This window comes from Falco rusticolus, chromosome 7 (assembly GCF_015220075.1).
Source record: "Falco rusticolus isolate bFalRus1 chromosome 7, bFalRus1.pri, whole genome shotgun sequence".
NCBI classification, from domain to species: domain Eukaryota; kingdom Metazoa; phylum Chordata; class Aves; order Falconiformes; family Falconidae; genus Falco; species Falco rusticolus.
In genome coordinates, this window is record NC_051193.1 from 24,976,436 (window position 1) to 24,993,659 (window position 17,224).

The following is a 17,224-nucleotide window of genomic DNA, read 5'->3' on the forward strand; positions in this document are numbered from 1 at the left end:
AGAAGCGATTGAGTCAAGAGCACATAGCTGTGTTGTGCTGGACATCCTACACTCACCACAAACGCAAGAGGCACGCAGCCCATCTAACCTTACGCTTCACATCCCAAGAAGCAGAAGGCAAGACAAGACTGATATGGTTATGGTACAGTATCCCTGAGCTACAAGCAGTTTGCACCTTGCTTGTACTGTCCCTGTCTTAAATACAGTGAGACACTCAGGAATGCATCAATGGCATTTCAGATCATGCCGCACTTGAGATGTTGACCTCCAGACAACACAACACACAGTGTATTCACAGGACAGCAAACCCCACAGCTACACAGGCCGTTATACAGATTTCCTTCCCTGTTACCCGAACAGCTCACAGCTACAAACTCAGAAACAAAAGGCAATGCCATTTTATGGGAGGGAATTGAGTTCAACTTGGGATTTCTTGGCCATCGATACTGTGTATGGCCACCGTCAGGTCACCCAGCAAATCTATAACAACCTATAGCAGAAATGCACTAAATTTAATTTCTGAAAAATTACCCAGGGCACAGAATGTGGAACACGCACAAGCTTCATGTTAGCTGCAGAAAACCAATAACTCATTACCTGCCCATGGCTTTCTAAGGCTTTCTTCCTACAGAGGAAACTTTGAACAAACAAAACACCTATCCCTTCCATCACTGCTCCATAAGGCAGAGACATCTGGATCTAGAAAAGAAGATTATTTATTTTAATCAGCACTGATCAGTCATAGTTACTGATTTTTATAAATGGTATTAAATAAGGGAATGTTTCAGCAATAATGTCATATTATGACAAGTCATTGGTTTGACTGCTATCTCATAAAATAACGCATGAATATCAAAAAGCATATAAAATGAACCCTCTAAAAATCTAGAGATTTTTTCTTTTTTAAGTTCTGAAAATGTTTAGGACAGAATTTCAGAACTTAGAAATGCCTCAGCTGATTTTAGTCTCCTCACACCCTTGGAGGTTTGCTGTGAAGTAGGAAAAAAGAGATGTATTCGATTTCCTTCAGTCTACTAAATGGATGCTGGGACACAACACAAAACCCATTCTAAATTAGACCCCTGGTCACCACTCTGCCAGGATTCTCAGGTCACTGACCATGAAGGAAGTAGCAGAACCCAAAATATGTGCAAAAATATCCCCTTAGAAATTCCCCTGAGCTCCACCCACAGCTACAACCCCGGCAGGTGTTGGCATGGGTGACAGCTCCTGGGGGACAGGCTGCTGACAGTATTCAGTAAGATCAGCACACCCCCTCCTCTGAGGCCAGCTCTCAGCAAGCGCCACGCACAGGAGGAGGGCACGCTGGGGTGATTATCTCTGCCGGGATACCCTACTGGCACGGTTACAGGATACATATGTAGAACATGCATATATTCAAATTCACCTTGCAGGTCTGAGCAGAAACTTGTTGCTTCCATCTGGCTCCCATCTGTGCCTTCAAGGCAGCATTAAACACTCAGCACGAACTGGCCTCTTTTACTCACCGGCTGAGTAAAACTGTTTTCTAGTGCTGTTAAATAATCTCTGCTTAACCCTAGCTTGGATGCAGTGAAGCGTGGCTGGTTATTCAAAGCCCTTTCTTTGAATTTGGGATACACACTCCAAGCTGCTGCTCACTGTGCTGTTTCGATAGCACTGAGTGGCTCCAGGACAACGTACACAGCACCTCGGGGAGAGAAAATAACTCAGATCTGCAGGACAGTTGTGCTGTGGAGAGATATAGGTGCAATCATGCCAAAATCAGAGCTGTCGAACGCCCAACAGTACAATTCTTATTGCTGCTGGGTTTGGTTTTAAATTTTAAAGTTCCTAGTCCAGAAGCTACAGTTTGCTGTCAGCACTTTGCTGTTAAAAATATCAACATTTGTGATGAATACTAAGCATGTGTGATGAACTGCTGATAATAAGGTTCCTCCTACTTGCTGCAAGATGCTTAAAATCAGAGTCCACAAATGGCGCATCCGCACAGCTGGCAGGGCTTTGAGCTGCTTTTCCAGGCATCTAGATCCAAATCTGTGACTATACTCAATTCTGTGCCGGTTGTTTTCATGAAAAATTGCCTTTCTCTGGATGGCAGGAGCTTGTGCTCCTCCTTCTAGGCAAAAGACAAAGAAAATGTTAACAACATCAAATTAGCTGCATTTCAGCAGCTCTGGTGTTTTCTGTGACTTTGGCTAGATGAGGGAGCAGACACTGGCAGGTTAAAGGTAATAACTCTACGGCCATAAAATGTTCCAAGACAGGAGACACATTTTTGGCACTGACCATCGTTACACCGTTGTCAAAAGGTCAGTGAAGCACGGCGGCAGCAAAGCCCTAGCATGGCAGGGCAGGCACTGCTGGCACAGCTGTCTGCCAGCTGTGCCACTGGTGTCTCACTGGCCTTACTGGTGAAAGTGCCATGGTGCAGGAAAGCGCTGAAGTGGCCTTTTGGCCAGAGGTACAGTTACGGGCAGTTACAGGGGCATCTTAAGAACTGCTGTGAATTGACTGAAAACTCACCACCACTAAGAACTTCAAAAAGGAGAGGGAAGACATTTCCAACTAAACACAGAAACAGACATGTAAAGCTTACTCAGAACAGACTCTGACCTCTGTTCTTCTCTTATAATGCACAGCACAACCTCAAATTAATCAGCCAAACAATTTCCTCCAGAGCCCCCTGCACAAAGCATGCTGGAGATGGGCTAGGACCCATTCATCTTTGGCCACATTAATGCTTTTAGGAGATTCTGTGGAAGTGGGTCTCACAACACCATATGTCCCCTCATGCCAGGACCTTCGTTAGGTGATAAGTAAGGTGTAGCTGCAGTGAGACCCTTCCACGCCTTGGCTGAAAGCTTCAGGGGTTCTGAAGAAGCTTGGCATGGCTGGCATAGGTAAGGAGCACAGGGGGAGTGGTAGCTCCTTACACTATCCAAACCCATTATTCATTTACTGGTTTAGACGTGTCAAAACTCTATTATTACAAATCACTTTGTATTTTTTGCTGATGAAAAAAAAAAATGGCTGGAGCTGACACCAGTGAAAGCATGTTGGTATAATCACTGCCCTAAAAGCTTCCCCCATCACTTGGCATCTGCAGCACAGAGCCCTTCCCGGGCATTCCCCGGGTGAGGGGGGGACAAGGCAGAGCCTGTGGCTGAGTGTGCCCACTGTGCCCAGCCCAGTGCAGGGCTCTGCTGGGGTCAGTTCTCCATTTGTGGTTTAACCTCTACACAGCCTCATTCTGCATTTTCCTGTGTACTAAGGGTTTTCCTATAACTGCAAATCTGTTCTCCATGTGGTTACTAGTAGACTGTAAACAAGGTACATAATAAACATCCCTCGGACAAACTAGGTAGGTCAAGCTCTGTAAGTTTCTCCTTTGAAGATAACTTGTTTTTATGAACTCCATCCAATTTACCAACAGCGTTTTTCAGGAGGAGCAGCACTTTCTGCTAGCCCAGCCAGTGTAAAAACTTGTGCACATCTCTACAATGTGTACTGCTACAGCTGCGATGGCAGTAGGGAGAAAAGCTTGCAGGGGGAGGTTGTATGTTTTGTTAGGCCATACAATGTAGCTGGAAGAATCAGAAAAGCTTTTGAATATCCAAATCTTTTCCACATCTATGTAAGAGCTTTGAGACTAGTAAAAGATACTACCTTTCCCTACAAACCTTGCCTCTTTTATAGCTTTATATCATCGCAGCTGCACCAGCAAATTGCGACTGTTGATGTGGTATTCAAAGAAAATGCTTACCTCCATGGTATCATTCAATATTTATTTATACACCAAGCATTATCTCTCCAAACCACTGTTTGTATAGGACACCCATAAAGCCGTATTCTACCATCACATTTACTAGACTGCAAAACCAAAACACATATTTGTGCACTGTGACTCCTACACCCCAGATTCACAAACCCCTTTGGTGTCCAGGGGCAGGGGAGACTCTGAAAACCTCCAAGGACAAGTCAGTGTGAGTCTTTCCAAAACGTTATCCCCAGCTTGTCAGCCTCACCTGCATCCCTTCTTCCTGTATCTATCATCTTGAAATTTCCCATTAATACAACACTGATTATTAGAACTAGACTAGTTACCAAGGAACCAAACCTTTCCCTTGCCTTGCCTTGCCTTCCCTTACCTTCCTTTCCCTCACCTTCCCTTCAATCTGAAGGATTATTAAAAAAATAATCTTCTCAGCAGATATAAACTGTTTTGCTTTTGCTTTCACCCTGCAGAGATCTGCGCCCAAGGTGACTGCTGAATTCGCTGAATATGAGCAATGTTCAGCATCATCGCCTCAATGAGAGTTTGGTCAGTGACTCCTGTATTGATGCTGATCTTTTTTGTATGCAATGCATACCTACAGTTTCACTTCAAAAATTACAAATAATAGCTCTAGTCTTTCAAAGTCTACATAGTTTAGTGCCTCAGTATAAATCCTGTATCAAGTCATCTCTACCGTAGTGAAGAATCCCTCTTTTCTAAATGGACTCCCCCAAGTTTTTCAGAGCTATTTTCCAGATTTTTTTTATTATTTTTTTCTACTCTGCAGCTATCACTACTACCACGTAACACTGGTCTTTTATTTCCTATTTCTTCAGTTACACAAATTTTACCATTTATTATGGTCTGCCTCACAGCCAGACCCATATGTTCTGTTTTCATTCTTTAGGATTTCTCACTGCTTTACTGCACAGGCTATTTTCACAGGAGTTATAAGTTATTCTACATTGTTCATCTCACATGGATGAAAACTCTACTCCAAAGGTCGGTCCCAGTGATGTGTAGCCTACATTGCTGAAACAAGTAAAAGCCTTAAAAGAATACCATAAAGCTCTACAATTTACTAGGAAAAACTATAACACGTTTGAAAAATGGACTTTTCTATTGTGACTTAAAGGCTGTACCCACTCCCCCACAGATAACTCATATACATGGGAGACACTGAAAAGCCCCATTGTTCCCAGCACAGCAGCATCACAGCCAGCTAGGAAAAACAACGGAATTCCAAACAAAGCAAATCTGGGCTCCTTTTTCATTCCTATAAAGAAAATGCAAAACAATTATTGCTGCTCCTCTGAGCAGTGTCTTGTATCAAGAGGTAAGTTCGGCAGCTCCTCACTGTGATCACATGGAAAGTTTTCTTCTATTAAATCGTAAACAACTCCAGCCAAGATGACTTCTCTCCTGAACAGTTATTCTACTGCAGGGAAACTATTTGAAAACAAATGCCATAGAAAACCACTCTCCAAGTGATGAATAGGAGACTTAGAGATGACATGGTTGCATTTATTTCCTCCTCCTATGGTATGGATAACTATCCCTTGCTTTCTGTGAGTCTGTCATGTTCCCTAGCCTCTGAGATTACACTTGTCAGCTTTGAAATGAAGAGCAAAAACAAGGGGCAAAATGAAAAACCTGCTAGTTTCAAAAATGCCACCTTGAATTAGAAATTAGCCAGAAAATGTCCTCCTCCAGATGAATCTAAGTTCTGTTTGCTCAGTGTAAATTACAGAAACTCTCCGTCCATTCTCTCATCCTCTGTGCTGTGAAAGCACAAGCAAAAAGTGAAAGATCTGGAAAATCTTACAGGCAACAAGACAACATGTTCATAGACCTCTTTAGAAAGTCAGCACTGATCTGTCACCAAGGACGCTTGATCTACGGTTCAATCATCTTCCCAGATCATTCATGGAGGTTTTGTCCTCACCTGTCTCATGACCTCTGCTCAGGATGCTAGCAACTAATCTTGAGAAGTATCCTTTCTCCACCACCACCACCACTGTAGTCCTTGTTCTGGATTCACAGAATCAAAATCAACTTCACAAAGACAGTTGAACTCTGGAGCACGAAAATGGAGTAACACCTCCTGGAAACTCACATGCCACCAGGAACTAATAGCACCATCGTGAATTCCTTTGCCACAACAACATGCAGGCAAAACTCCCACTGCCCAGCACTCGGTACTCCATGAACCCCCCTGCTCCATCCTGAACAGCATCCAAAAAACAGCAATGCCAGCTGCTGACTGGGGCTCTGGGAATGCTCATCCCAACTCATGCTTTCCAGTGGGTACATATTTAATTTGCCAGGAATACCTTACGTGGAGAAATAGTAACAAGAAAACAAACCCAACACCTACTTGGACACTGAGTGCATCGAACCCAGCCATAGCCAGCCAAAGGCAGTGCTGGCTTGCATTTATTTATTCAGCTTGCTTGCTCATCGTCCTGGCTCTCCATACACCTACCCATGATGGACTAGAGTGCTCAGGCAATGCAGGGAAAAGGGGCTATTTCTGTGACATCTACCACTTCTTCACCATCCAATTATATCTCGATAATATATTATTATTATTATAATATCTCAATATTATATAAATGTATATAATATATATATATATTATACCTCAATAATAATAAGCCCTCAGTGTGTACAGGGCTTTTAGTCCCTTATCCTTCCCTTGGATCTCTGCAGTTGTAAAGACAGACCCAGAACTGATGCAAGAAAAGGAGCGGGGCCTTGGGCTGTTGAATCTCTGGGATTAGAATAGAGAAGAATGAAATGACTGTCACAGATGTAACAGTAATGAATAATGAGACAAATATGTGATAAACTGACCCGGGTAATACCATTAAGATCAGCAGAGTCAGAATTCATGTGACAAGGAAAAGCACCTCTCTTTTACACAGGGTGCTTAATTGAAAGAGAAAACCAGACACCTCAGACAAGCAACTCAATGACAGGGATGAAGCCATGCTAAAAGAGCAACGTGAGCTGAGTTGCAAGTGGTACCCCAGAGGTGATGCTCATTCTCCAAAGCTTTGAATGCATTGCCAGCACTCCCCACTGTGGCATCCTCAGTGAAGGACTTGCAAGCCAGGCACCCAAGAGCTGTTTTTTTTTCATTGATGTTAATGCAATTCCCAGCTGCCCCCTGGCCAAATCAAAGGTGCTGAAGTGCTTTGCCCCTTACCTGCAGGCAGGAGCACCATGCCTGCACAGGATGAGGATGCTCGCCCGAGTGACCCACCTACAATAGCTGTTTGCTCTGTTCTACATTTTCTGCATCCAAGTTTCCGCCTAATAGAAAAGTTGGCAATAATGAACTCACTAATGGCTTTCCTTGAGTCTCACGTACTGTGTTATGAGAGCCCTGATGGAAGCAGTGTGACGGGGCTTTCGAAGTCATCATGCCAAAACCAGCGGCAAATGTGGGAAAAAGTTGCTCAGTCAAAGCCCGTCAGTCCCAGCTTCATAGACAATGCTATCCCATCTGGTCTTTATGTAAGGTTCATAATGAAATGTGTGTTAGGACTGCTTCTTGAGCTGTCTAATTTAAAAGCTTTACCTGGCCTGCTGTAGTTAGGGAGGTAGAATTATTTAGACATTATGTAAATAAAAAACCCTTGGGTAGCAAGGTAAGAAATGTCCCTATTCCTGACATTAGCATGTGCATGATAATGGGATGGCAGTAAAAAAATTAAACATTTAAAGGCATTCCAGCTGGGCAAGGAGAGAGGAAATATCATTGTTGGCATTGTAGTTTTGGAGTTTTCACTGCAGGCACAGGGAAGAGGGAGGAGGGCTGAGAACTGAGCCATTGAGAAAGGGCAGGGTTTGATATGCCAGGGATGGCTGATAGTATAAATGGCTGCTGATAATGATGTTTCTATAGTGGAAAAGATTTTCAAAAAGGGTTTGAAACCTCCTTGATTTAATGAATTCACAGTCAGTATTAGCTACAAGTTGTGTTTTGCTTTTCAGCACATGGTGGGGAGGAAGATCAGCCATGAGTTTCAGCTTATGGTGCATCAAATGTAACATTGTGAAGTTCATGGCCTTATATCAAGGTTTTAATCTACTTTTGGCTTGAATGATTTTGACATTTTGGAAGTTTTATAGATCGTATTTATCCACATTTGAATATTTGTGCTTTTAAATTAGCCAGACCAGCCTCCTCCTAACAATTAGAAAGTATGATTTATTAATGCACATTACAGTGTGAACGTGGGTGGTGGTATGATTAGTGACTGTGTGCTAAGATCCCTGTGCCAGTTAACCCAAGACTGAGGGAGCCAAACAAACAAGGATTTTTTTGGAGACGGTATTTGTTCTTTAAACCCCAGAACAATGTCTGCACCAACAGTAGGGCAGTAGCTTGGCTTGACTTTTCCTGAAGCCATAGGCAAGTCCTAGGGGTACAGGTGATGGTCTAAGACACCAACACACTCCCAGTGCCAGGAGAGGCACCATACAGATGCACTCACACACCCTGGTAGATCTGCACTCAGGCCATCTCCCATCACCTGCTTGGACCATGAAAAGAAAAAGCCTTTGAGCCATTCCTCAGCTTTCTTCACCGATCTATGCACAGGATCAGCAATATCCTTTAAAGCCAGACATGCGATTTGGAAATGTTCACATAAATTGTCACATTTATAAAGATCCCCTTTGAACTGTTCTAAACCAGATGTGGACAGCCCATTCATTCTTAGCCTAATGAGCTGTTAGGTAAAATCATCTTTATCTAAACTCCTTATTCACTTTTTTCATGCTGAACTGAGTGCAACTAGCTGTGTTTACCTCTAAAGGTGACCCTGCAGCTGAGGTCTAATACCTTCCTTGAGTTCACACCACTGCTCTTCCAGCACAGGACTGCTCCTGGATTGTCACTCTGAAGCCAGTTCTTAAACTGGATCAGAAACATAAGTCAATTAGATCATAAATGCATGGACTGTAAGGTAAGGGGCACCTGTAAGTCATTTAATCTACCTGGGTGCAGACAGGTCAGTGTTCATCCAATTACATATTTCTGAGAGCATTAACTTCTCTCACCAGCTGCAGCATAGCTCCTGATGGATATCACACTCATTCTGATCCTGAAGGCTTCTGGAGAGCAAACACCGAGCTGTTCCCTTGGCAGGGACATCCAAGTTCAGCACTTACTGCTAAAGTAGGTCTTATTTGTAGACTGAATTTGTTGGCTTTTCCACTAAACCACTGGTTCCTCTCTGCCTTTCCATGCCAGAACAAAGCACTCTCTTATAGACAAGATCATCAAGATCTCTCCACAAAGATCCCCGCGGGATATATTCAAGCCATTTCAGTCTCCTTAATAAATGACAAGACTGAGTTCCTTAATGTGTTCATTTAAGGCACGTTCTTCCAACCCCAGAGCGTTTTGTGGCTCTGCACTGCATCTTCACCTTCCCTTCTGAGCAGGTGGACACTAAACCCACTGGGGTTGGCCCATAATTTCCAAGCAATGGTTGCATTTCCCAAAAGATCAAACCCACAGATTGTCCCCTATCCCCCAAACCAAGATATAGCCATCCATCCTTAAACCCAGCCTGCCTGTCCTGCTGCAGGCAGAGACACTTAGATGTGCATACATACACTTGCATATTTTTTTTAATGGGCCTGTGCATGATCCGTATTCCTCCCTCTTACTGACTCCTATGCAGCATTACCTCAGTGTTAGCTACCGCAGTTCTGGTAGATTTTCTATACATTTTAATCAACAGTAATATCCTTCAAAGTAATTGATTCAAATGCTGGAGAGACCCTGCAGAGTCTCAGTGCAAACATTTCTATACAGTGATGATTTCTAACATGCAGTTATTCCCTGTCATTGCTCTTAATACATTTAACTCCTGCTTTCATAACTTCTTACTCAATACATTGGAGGATTTATGTTGAAGTTAAGGCTTTCCAAAAGTCTCTGTACATTATACAGGTCACTGGTGTTCTTCACTTTGGCAAACTTCTGTAATATCTGCAGCCATATTATTTTCTTGCAGAAGAAAAGTTAAAAACTGTGCAAACACTTCAGGACCCGAATCTGAGTCAAGTGCTATTTTGCTTTATAATCTCTGCATACAATGTATAAGAAAAGTAATTTAAACTTCTGGAATTTATAATTCAGGATTTAACATAACTTTATTTCTTTATTGGTTGGTTGGTTAGTTTTTAACCCTCATTTTGTCTGTCATTTTAAGGCACAGAACCATAGGATAGTTTGGGTTGGAAGGGACCTTGAAGACCACCTAATTCCCACCCCCTGCCCCGGGCAGGGCCCCCTCCCCCCAGCCCAGGCTGCCCCCAGCCCCGTCCAGCCTGGCCTTGGGCACTGCCAGGGATGGGGCACCCACAGCTGCTCTGGGCAGCCTGGGCCAGCGCCTCACCGCCCTCACGGGGAGCAATTTCTTCCCAATATCTCATCTACATCTCCCCTCTTTCAGCTGAAAGCTGTTCCCCCTACGTGTCCTTGTAAAAAACAAAACAAAACAAAACAAAACAAAAACCAGCTTCCCTGTCGGCCCCTTTGGGCACTGGCAGGTGCTGTCAGGTCCCCCCGCAGCCTTCTCTTCTCCAGGCTGAACAGCCCCAGCTCTCCCAGCCTGTCTCCACAGCAGAGGGGCTCCTGCCCCCTGAGCATCCTCGTGGCCTCCTCTGGGCTCATTCCAACAGGTCCATGCCCTCCTTATGATAGGGGCCCCAAACTGTATGCAAATTCTTTGGCTGTTTTAAAGAAATTGCCTCATTAAAGGACTTAAGGCATTAGGAGTTATGAACAGGAATTACCTGGGGAACTGGGTGGATCTGCCGGGTGCAAGCACAGCAGATATCTCAAATCCGATGCTGGCACGGGTCAGGTAGTGCCAGTAGCCCAGCACTGCAGCACAAAGTCACTCCAGCCTGAGACTCATGGTCCACCAGGACTTGCCCTATCTCCCAAATGGTAAGCCTTATTTCTCTGCTTGTCCCAGGGCTCCACTGCTGTCAGGCATGAGGCGACTGATGCCCCCCAGTACTGACTCAAGGCTTGCAAGGAGCTGGCCTGGCAGCATCTGCCTGTAATGCCCAAACCCCAGCACGCATCTCAGCTGCCAGAGCTCACCCAGTCCTACACTGAGCAGGCAGATGGGGGCAACAGCTTGGGGTTTACCACCGTCCAAAGGGAGCAGGGTGTATCCTGGCTGTCATTTGGAAAAAAATATAGGCAAATGATTTTCAGGAAGAAATGTGATTTTCAAATCAATGAGCCATTTAATCTGTAAAGCCCTCTGGTACAGTATTATCACTATGGGCAAATGGAGGCTCAGATAAGTTAAGTGGTTGCTCAAAAGGTCATGCTGTAAGTCACTGTAAAACTAGGATTAAACTCTGTGTTTCTTACTAGCTGGTGCTTTGCCACTGGAAAATGTCACCACGGAGGGGAAATTTCAGTGAAGTGCATACATGGTTGTATCACTTTTGCATTGAGAAACTGAGTTGTCACGATCTGGTTGCCTGTCTCACACCCCCAAGCACTCCAGCTGCGGGGGCTGCTGCCAGCAGGACACTGCACAACAGGGATAAAAGCCTTGTGTGCACTGTGGACATGTGTCCAAGGAGAAAACTCCCTTCTCGTTTGTTTTACACCTTCTGACATCTTGGAATAAGTCTTGTAGAAAATGGATAAAGACAAAAGAGGACTCCCTGGTCAACATCTCCAGCAATATTTCTTACAGGCAGCCAGGCAGCAGGCACTGAGTCCCCGAGTAAGACAAACCACCTCCTGCCCCCACAAATGAAGAATCCCACATATGTCCCAGAGGAGGTGAAGCTCCTCATACAAGAAGACTCAAACCTCCCTGTACACACCCCAGGGCACTGGGAGGAAGATGCCCAGGCAGTGCATGGAACTAAATGTGATAAGGAGGAAGGCAAAGCACTCACTCTCAGCATCTCCTCCACCTAGGGACCAACTGAAGCCAAAGCGTGTGCGTGAAACCACCCTTGAGGCAACAATGACTGTTTCTGTCAATACTAGGAACACTAACACAACCTCATACGCTGTGCCTAGCTGATGCCAGCCTTTAAGGCTTCAGAGGAAGGGAAAACAGTCTAATAAACAAGAAACTAGACACAGCTCAGGCTGATGTAAGTTCCTCTCTAGAGCTGGCCAGTGGAAACAGCAGGGCACTACAATTAACACCCATACTCATACTACATCTTGCAGGCACATTGAAATCCTCCAGCTGCCAGACAGAGAAGGGACATGACATGTAAGAGGCTATCATTGCTACCCAGTTTCCTGGAATTTTGTATTTGTACCCTGGCCAGTGAACTGCCAGTGCCCAGAGCAGTGTGTTGCAAGCCAGGGATCATGACATTCCCATTTTTGTTTGCAGTGGATTTCAAGAGGATTTCAAAACATTAGAAAAGGCAGCAGTGGTCAAGAGGAAGGGGGCAAGCGCTGAATTAATCTGAAGCCCAGAAATATAGTCATAGTTTATTCCCTGCCTTGGAGGTACTGAGATGCTGGATCCCCAAGGACAACATGAAAACAAGCTAGTCAAAAGAGAATGACAGACTCAACACATTTGAGATACACTGAAAATCTGTGCTTTGATAACACAGGAGCTGGTGTCGCAGTACCATGACACCCCAGGCTGAAACTGCTCAGGGACTTGGTCCTCCCCCAGTGCAAGGGAGCCATACCACACTGGGAGGCAAACTTCTCCAGAAGCATCTCTGCCCAGAGACCCTTTCCAAGGAGAGGGACCCTCCATGAGCAGAGGCAGTCCAGTGCAGGGCAAGGGGTGGGAAGCGGCAGCACCGTCCCGGGGCTATTCCCAAAGAGAAGCACTTTCCTTCCTGCAGGAACTGTTACTCCGTGCAGGATTTTAAACAGCCTTCAAATTGCCTTACTAGCATCTTGCCTGGTTGATGCATGTGGAAGTGATACCAATGACATGGACACATTAACATTTAATGTCAAGCTAATTACTGACAAGCCTTTCATATCCATAGGTGTACTTTAAAGACATGCCCCATGTGATGAGACAAGAAAACAGAAGGCATGAGCTGGAGGGAAGCTAAAGGAATGTGTTTGATCAAACACATAAGCAAAAAAATTAAATATCAAAAGTTGTTATGTCTCTTCTTCCTGTTTTGTAATCCAAAGCCTGAGGTTGGAGGGTGTTTTTTTGATCATTTTAACAAATGGAATTTTCAAATATATCATTCTGGAGCCTGAAATGATGCATGGTTCATACATAGCCTTGCAGGAGGAAGGGGAAGATAAATTCTTTTAAATTTTTTTAAATGAGGAAATTTGCCTAAAAATCATTGTGCTTCATAGAAATGTTATGCCTACATACTCACATACTTTTCTATTTTGTTTTACTTGTGGTAGCCCTAATTTTAACTGAAAGTGCACGATCCTCCTGTACTGTACTCTAAAGGAGATTATAATGTGTGATAGAAATATCCTTTTCTAAGATAGAAATATCCTTTTCTAAGATACATCTTTTGTCAGTAACATAAAGGAGAAATAAATATTTGTTTTACATCCAGCCTAATTATGTTTCTTCAGATATTCTTTCTGATTCAAGAATAATTAAACTATGGGAGTGGGAGCATGGCGTGGCATTAGCCCAGCTCTCAGAAAATGGCCCCAAAGGAGGGACCAGAGCATTGCAGAGCCCATGGGCTTGCAACTGTCATGTGCAGGTCCTGGTCCAGCAAGTTAAAATACAGGTGCCAAACACTATCATGAAATGTCCAGAAAGAGCATTTTGAATGGCATAGATGCACTTTAATATGGAAAGCTAATATCTTGTAATCTTTAAGTTACTGCTGCAATTGCTACCAGTCTCAGTTGGTTACTGGTAATTATCCTGGCCTTCTCTTAAACACTTTGGCTTCCACTGGGTAAGTCCTTTTCCATACCAGCAACAAGACAGGGTTTTGCCCTGCAGCTCTCTTAATCACTTTGCAGCCACAAATACGGCTCTGATCTCAGCCTGAACCTGGACACATGCCCGTTGCAGCATTGGCTGTCCGAGCTGTGGTGCTGAGCTGGCCGTAACAACTCTGTAATGCAAGGAAGCAGGGATCTGGATTTGGAAATTTCCATGATTCTGGCTTCAGGCTGCTCCAGCAATTAAACTTTGAGCATATGCTCATCGGTGTTTCTTCTGCCTGTCTCTAACAAAAACGCTGGTATGTTTTAATTCATGTGTGGGCCAGGTAAGTTAAAGCCTGTGATCTGTGACAGAGTTTTTAGTAGGTCCTGTAGTGATAGGACAAGAGAAATAGTTTTAAACTAAAAGAGGGGAGATGTAGACGAGATATTGGGAAGAAATTCCTGACTGTGAGGGCGGCGAGGCGCTGGCCCAGGCTGCCCAGAGCAGCTGTGGGTGCCCCATCCCTGGCAGTGCCCAAGGCCAGGCTGGACGGGGCTGGGAGCAGCCTGGGCTGGGAGGAGGGACTAGATGATCTTTAACATCCCTTCCAACCCAAACCATTCTGTGATGATTCTATGATTCTAAAAACATGTAATGTCAACCTTTGCAGTGTGGCTGATGCAGGGAAGGAGAGTGGTTGTACTCAAGTACTCTTGAACCATCTCTTGAGCCATGAAGCCACATACAAGTTATCCTCCCTGTGCTTAAAGTTCCTGAAAAGAAGAGTAGAAAGACTTCAAAAGCAGAGTTGTCACCAGATCTCGGAGAACAAGAACACAGCTTTGCTTGGGACATCATTGCTAGGCGGTCAAATTAATGATTAATGCCTTACCTGGGTGATTTACTGCCCACATGCAAAGTGACAGAAAAGGAACTGAAAAGGAATGGAAGCAATACATAAACTTGTAAGAATTATAAGACCTATATTTTTAATTCAGAACTGTAAATCAAAGAACTCCTAAATTCTTACGGTCTTCATGGACAGAGAGTGAACATAACTCCTTAAGTATGTTTATATCAGAAAGCAAAAATGAAAATAGGAAAGTAGAACAAGATACCTGCAGAGCTAAGGAGTTCGCAGTATAATTTAGAATAAAACCTTGCAAGCTATGCTTTGAAACCTCATTAAAGTAATAACAAATAAACAAAAGAAAACAAAAAAAAAAAACCCAAACCAAAATACTAAAGTATATTGCACTAAACTTCACATTATTCAAATCAGTTCTGAAATTCTCAGAGCAGCACCAATCTCTTCTGTTTGGTGCGGTGGTCCATGCTCATGGTACTCATGGTTTATTGAGTAGTTCAATTCACCACCAGCAGTTCATCAAGACTTCTAAATTTATTATCATGTTGGTATCCTTTTAAAACTACTGTTAAGCAGAGTACTTTCTCAGTCTCCAGAACTCCTTTTAGTGGAAAAGAAAGGAACATTGCTGCTGAGTCATCACCGGAATTAAGAGGGCATTTCTTCCTGCGCTGGTTTTCATGGAGATAGTGTTTGCAGTTCTGTTTTTCCTATCGATCAAAATGTTCTTTCTCAGTCATTGTTTTTATTTAAAAAATCTTTATTGAAATCTTATTTTCTATTTTCTAGTGAGTAAAATTACTGTCTCTGCTCACTCAGTTTTAAAAATAAATGTCCTCTCCGGTCGTTTGTGTTTGTTCCCACAGGTTTCAACCAAAGCACTTTAGCTGGAAAGTATATGGAGCTGCTGCTATTTTAACCTAATAATTATCATATAAAATGCTTCCTGAGCACAAATAATAGTGTAAAGACATTTTTCATATGGGAGCTCACCTCCAGGAGAAAGCAGCAATGAACATTTTCAAAGACAACTCCTCCGGATGATTAATTATCCAACACCTACAGAGCAGGGTTCTGCACCCCCGTGCACTGCGCTGCTGATGGGCACTTGAGGAGTCGCACATCTGTTCACCAACATAACTAAAATCATCAACACAAGCTTTGAAAACCAAAATCTTTCCCATCTAAGGATCTAACAGCTCAGAACTAACATCTTCTTGCTGCAAGTGTTTGCCATGCCCCCTTTCACAGTGCCTGGAAGGAAAGTTGGGCTGTGCCACCTGCCCAGGGGATGGATGCTGGTGGCACCGGCTGCTTCTCCTGGGGCAGCACTTTGCACCAGTCCTGGCTGAGCTCCCCTCCACCTGCCCACCCCTCAGCATCCACTGCTCCTCCCTGCTTTGTGTCAGCTGCAATGTGCAGCAACAGAGATATTCCAGTAACGAAATGTGCCCTCTCCTGCTGCCCCCAAATACAAAGGTGGTCTTCCCTTGCAACACCTGTTCACGTGGGACTGATGGAGGGAGCAGGTCTGGGAGGAAGAGGAAGGACACTGCCGGTCATATGCACTGCCATCATTTTGGTGTGCTTCTGCCAAATTACTGAAACAAATGTCTTCACGGAAAGCTCAGATTTTTTTGTCAAAATAATATTTTTGGGGTAGAGGTTGATCTTTCAACTAGTTTCCCAGTAATCAAAAGGATCAAAATGCATATTATTATTGCTTTAAAGCAGGTGTTATACCAATTTAAATTCACTCAGTTTTTGCTTTTTTAAAAATTCACTCCTGCTTTTGCCCAATTTGATTCTGAAAGTCAATAGACAGATGTAACAGCACTGAGGGCGTCCCTCTGAGAGTCTGGATGGAGAATCCACCCATCAGAACTTCCTTCCCTCAAAGGAGATGTGTAGCCTGTGGTGACCTCACCTTAGAAGATTTCTTCCTTGCTCAGAGAGCAGATGATGTCATTCATGCCTATTCTCTCAGTTTACACCCTGTGCCATCATAGGTGCTCCTGCATCACACAAGCTCCAGGACCACAAACGCAACTTGAGGCATCCCGAAATGCCTTGGGTTGGTGCCTTAACAGACAACTTCCAGCTTTATCACAGTCCATCAAAACATGCTACATTGCAGCAGGGCTGCAGCCATGCCAGTGCCTTAGTTTTGATCCTGACCCACAGTCTCAACTTCCCAGCTTGGTCCCAGACCTGCTCCATCCCTGGAGACCAGCCTGAAGAACAGCTGTCACCTTGCCTTTGGTCAAGACCAAGCCTTGCAGTAGGAAGTCACAGGAGAAACACTTGGATGAAAATTCAATGAGTGTAGGAGCAAGTGCAGTGGATTCTCATACTGAGCCTATCCCTCAGTGTGATCACCAGAGGACAACATCAAGACGGACAGATACAAAAGACCATGGGGGTAGTGACAAATGGTATTACACAGCATGCTTATATCAGCATTTTTAGTCTCTAAACCAAGTAACTGTGTTGGGATATTTTGATTTTCAGCCTGAGATAGCAGAAAGGCAGACCTGGTCCTTTGTTTTTCCTTTTCACAGCTTCCATTATTTTATCATGCAAGAGTTTTGACTTCAATAACTAGCTAGTTTGTCTGTCTGTATCAAGTTTCAGATTTTCATCTGTAGGTGAAACCTCCCCACC